We start from the raw sequence: 5,568 nt of genomic DNA on the forward strand, positions 1-5,568 counted from the left end.
TCTTTTTTTTTCTTTTTTTTTTTTTTTTTTTTACCTCAGTGCTAATTTTTGCTTTTTAATTGCTATGGTCAAAACTTTGTCATCACACAGATCTTGAACCACACCATTCACCCAGTCAGCATTACAGCACCTCTAAATCTAACCCTCAGAAGTTCTCCAAAGAGAGTATTTTTGATACAGTTTAGTATATGGAGCACACACACACACACACACACACACACACACACACACACACACACACACAGACACACACACACACAAGCATTGATATGTTTGCGTTGCACATACAAAAATCTGTTATATTTAATATTCACCAGTCATTCAATTAACATATTGTAAAGTTAAAGATGTTTAACTTCTAACCATTGTTTCCGGCTAAAATACGAGTCCTCTGTACATAAAAGGGTGAAAATGTCATCTCATCAGGAGAGAAATATGCATAGATCAAGCACCACTTACAAATCATTCACTTCACAAGATGTTAATTGATGGGCTGGAGACGTGTACTTGTGATGTTTTTTATCAGTTGTTTGGACTCTGATTGTGACGGCAACCATGCAGAGATCCACTGGTTAGCAAGTGATACAATGCTGAATTTCTCCAAATCTGTTCCGATAAGAAACAAACTCATCTACATCATGGATGGCCAGAGGGAGAGTGCAAATGTTTGGGTGAACTATTCTTATATAAGTTCTGTTCTTTCAGCTGGTTGTTACAGACCTCCTTCGGCTTCTAGCTGTGTTGAATTTGAATTGGACGCACTCAATATCTGATGATTTTAAATTGTTTTGTGATAGTTGTAATCTTTTCAACTGGTAGATACATGCATTAGGCCTAATTTGAAATTCCCAGAAAAATCTACATTAATAGATCTTGTCTTTACAAATGCTCCGCATAAATATTCTTCAGTTTCTGTATTCGCAAACGATATCAGTGATCTCTGTGTTGTGGCAGTAGCCAGAGATATGAAGATACCCAAGCAGAATCCGAGAGTTATAACTAGGCGCTTTATGAAACATTTGAATGAGCAAGATTTCTTATATGATCTCGCTCTCAAACACATTTAAATTCTGACTGGCTACATTTTAGGCAGCTTCACAACAAGTGTATAGCGGTTAGAAAGTCTAGATCCGAATACTTTCTTGATAAAACTACAGAAAATCTGACAAATCACAGGAAACTGTGGAAGAATATTAAATTCCTAACCGGTAACAAAATATTTACAGTGCATCCCCCGTGTATATTGACAGACTCTACTAAAATTACAAATAAAAAGCAAATGCTTAATAGTTTTAAGTCACTTTATTGCATCAGGGTCTTTATTTCCAATAAGTAATGATATGACTTCTGGTTTACAATTTCTTGAAGCTGAATGAAATTTATGGACAAGAGAGTTTGTTTTCCAACAAATTTCTCTCTCTGATGTTTGTTCTGCTTTAAAAGAAATAAATGTGAATAAATCGCAGGTCCTGATTATATTGCCCCACACTATCTAAAAATATCATCTCACCTCAATTCACATCCATCTACATAACCTCTCAATAACAAAAAAAAAACTAACAAACATCATAAAAATCAGCATCCTCTTTCTTCGATGGATAATTATAGGTCTATATAGGTTGTTATATTATAGGTTGTGTGGATCACAACATATTATTAGATTAGATGGGTAGGACTATTAGAACATTATTTTATGGTTCGCTGTTTATTTAAAGAGTAGAACCCAATGTGTCCAGGTGGAAGGTGTTTTAGAGGTTGTCAAGGGAGTTCCACAAGGATCTGTGTTGAGACCATTATTATTCACTGTGTTTGTATATATATATAAATTGCCTTGATTTTAATATCGATAAAGGAAGGTTCCATTTAGATGATACTATTGTATACTGTTCAGCTCCCTCTAAGCAACAGTCTGTGGCTGCATTACAGTCTGTTTTTGATATAAATGTTTTTGATATTATCCAAAACAGGTTCCGTGCTTTGAAGTTGGTTTTAAATGTTGAAAAAAACAAAATGTATGCTATTTTCAAATTCTAGAACTTCTTTAGAGAACAATATTGTCCTTCAATCTTCTCAGGGGAGCCAAATTACCTCAGTGTCAGAGTACAAATATCTTGGTATTATCATTGATAACAAATTATGTTTTGGTTCACAAATTAAGTATCTGAGTAAAAAATTAAAGAAGAAGTTAGGGTTTTACTTTAGAAATAAATCATGTTTCCCATTTAAGGTGAGGAAAAAAATTGTGTCCGCTACATTTCTATCGTTTCTCGACTATGGGGATGTGGTTTACCAGCATACCCCCTCTTACCTTCTTTCTTCCTTGGATGCTTTGTACCATGGTGCAAATGTATAACTGATTGTACATTTTTAACTCATTATTATGAATTATATGAAAGAGTTGCATGGCCTTCCTTGAGAATTTGAAGAAAAATGCATTGGCATTTGTTGATATATAAGGAAATTTTGGGTCATTAGCTAAATTATCTCTGTTGTTTTAAACAAAGGACTTTGTTTGGAAATCATTCATTACGTTCTCAATCAAATTATAATCTCTGTGTGCCTGCCCTTTGTCAGAACTGAGCTTGGTAAAACCTCTTTTAAATATGCTGCCGCCTCAGATTGAAATCTTCTCCAAAAGGAGATGAAGTTACAAAACTTGACATCTTATAATTATTTTAAGTCCTTATTATGTAATCTAGAGAGCAACTTAACGGTGTGTAATTGTTTTTAACCGGTTATATGTTGGTTTTGAAATGTATGCTGTAGCTCTGTTGTTTATTTGTATATGCAAACTCGGCTGCCTATCTTGGCCAGGACACTCCTGGAAAAGAAATTTTAATCTCAGTGAGTCTTTTCCTGGTTAAATAAAGGTATTAATAAGTACATCCAAGTGTGTGAAACCAGTCAGACAATACTTTACATAATTAATTACTATTTTTAATGTTTTTGATAGAAGTTCTGCTCATCAAGCCTGCATTTATTTGATCAAAAATACAGAAAAAAATTAATATTGTGATATATTATTACAATTTAAAATAATTGTTTTTAAATTTATTATACAAATTATTTTTTATTTCTGTGATGCAAAGCTGAATTTTTAGGATCATTTGATCCTTTAGAAATTTGCTTCATTATCAAAGTTGGAAACAGTTCTGCTGCTTAATATTTTTTCAGAACATGTGATAAGAGAAAAAAAAAAAAGAAAAAAAAAAAAAAAAAAAAGAAGAAGCTATGTTTTAAAACATAAAATTTTGTAATAACAATATACACTACTGGTCAGTAATTTGGGGTCAGTAAAACCTTTTGAAATGGTACTTTTATTCAGCAAGGATGTGTTAAATTGATAAAAAGTGATAGTAAAGAAATATATTATTAGAATATCTATTATTAGAAATTTTTTTTTTTTGAATAAATGCAGTTCTTTTTAACCTTTATTCATCAAATATATTAGACAGCAGAAACTGTTTCCAACACTCATAATAAATCAGAATATTAGAATGATTTCTAAATGATCATGTGATAGACTGGATGTTACATGTGAACTGAAGTGGAGTAATGATGCTAAATGCTTTGCATCACAGGAATAAATTATTTTTTTTTAAAGTATAATTTTAAGTTGTAATAATATTTCACATATTACTGTTTTTTCTGTATTTTTGATCAAATAAATGCAGGCTTGATGAGCAGAAAACTTCTTTCAAAAACATAAAAAATAGTAATGTTTCCAAACTTTTTACTGTAATTAATTATATAAGCTGTGTCAAAATCAAAACCTTTTCTTCTGCTTGGTGAGCAGAAGAGACTTCTTTAAAAACATGAAAAAACGTAATGATAAAAAACCTTTTGACTGGTAGTGTATTAAAACACAAAATCTAAAGTGCCTAAATGTCAAAATAAGTACAATATATTTGATGAAAAATTCTAATAAATTCTAAAAAAAATTTAATGTAACTTTACAATCGATTTTGATGTCTTAGCACATTCTGAATGATGATAATAATGGGGATAATAATGTTCCATTTGACAGAAGCACGAAACAGACGTGAGCCGATTTGTAGCCTATAACGCAGCACTGACAGTCAAGACTAACCGATTTATGATTTACAACATCGGAAATGATGTTGTAAATTGAGAAGGCATACATATAAAATATTATTATTATTATAATTATTATTATTATTATTAATAATAATAAAAAAGGCGCGGCGGGCCAAATCAGTCGTTAGGCCACCGGGAATTCTCCCCGTGCTCCTGATGGCCAGTCCGGGCCAGGTTACAAAAAACGGTGGGTGTCACTTGTTGACAAGAATGCTCCCATGTTGAAAGTGACCTTTCCATAGGATAAACAAATCTTTAATAAAAGTAGATGTGTAGGTTGGAGTGTGGGCTACAAAGATGGCATCTTTCATTTCGGTTGAACATGATTGTTTGCATCCACATGATCATAAAATACATTTGATGATCAGTAAAACTGATAAAAAAAGTGAAACTGCAGATAGAATATGAAAAACAATATAAAAATATACATATAGATAATTCCAAAAATGTTGTTTTTCAATTGTTTGTTGGAAAAAAAAATATTTAAACCTATTTATAATAATAAGCTGAAAATAATAAATTAATAAATAGACTGGCCATGTACCTTTATGTACAACTCAACTTTAATTCCAGTTTGTTGTCTGTACTTACAGTCCATTTTTTCTGTCCTACTTTAAAAATGTCAAGCAAAATCTAAATTGAAAGCAACCTATTTTTGTTAATAGAGTCTAATATCTGTCAAAACAGACCACAGAACAGACAGTATTCTTTAAAATATAATTAATTTTAAGAGATGTAATTTTTCAAATGATTCAAGTATCCACATTGTTTTGCACATTGTTTTGCATATGTCACCTGAAAAACAAAACAAAAAATGAATGCCTGAAGCAGTTACGTAGTCGTTTCTACTCTAAAATATAATACATTTAATAGAAATGTTAGTTTTCATCAATATTAGAATTTAATATTGCCAAAGGTGTTATTAAGTTCATCTTTGGAAACACATTGATTGATTTATGTGTATAGGTTTGAAAATTTCATATATTTATTCCATATTTCACAAGCACACGTCCCTTTATCACAGTAAATATGTAGATTTAATTAGATTTTAATTCGATCTTCCTGAAACATTTATTATTGTCTTCAATCTGTACGTTCATCAAAAAGAGAATGTGTGGTTTTTGTTATATTTGTTATTTGGCTAACATGTGAAGCATCATCTTATAAGATAAGGTCCAGATACATTTCATTGATAAGGTCCAGATACATTTAAATTATTATTATTATTATTATTATTTTCATCTGTCTTTGCACAACTGCACATAACAATACAATAAAATTGCATAACAAAAAACAATGCATTGCAAAAGAAGTTAACTTCCATACTGCTTTTGTCAATGCATAAGGTACAGCGATGGAGAAATAATATGCAAAAATATCTTTATAGAGCACACTTGAGCTCATTTGTCCTGGAGCATCATGACTGTCAGCACAGCATTGTAGTTGCTCTTTGTTCTTCAGTGGGCTTTG

The sequence above is a fragment of the Cyprinus carpio genome, chromosome A23 (assembly GCF_018340385.1).
Source record: "Cyprinus carpio isolate SPL01 chromosome A23, ASM1834038v1, whole genome shotgun sequence".
In the NCBI taxonomy this organism is placed as follows: domain Eukaryota; kingdom Metazoa; phylum Chordata; class Actinopteri; order Cypriniformes; family Cyprinidae; genus Cyprinus; species Cyprinus carpio.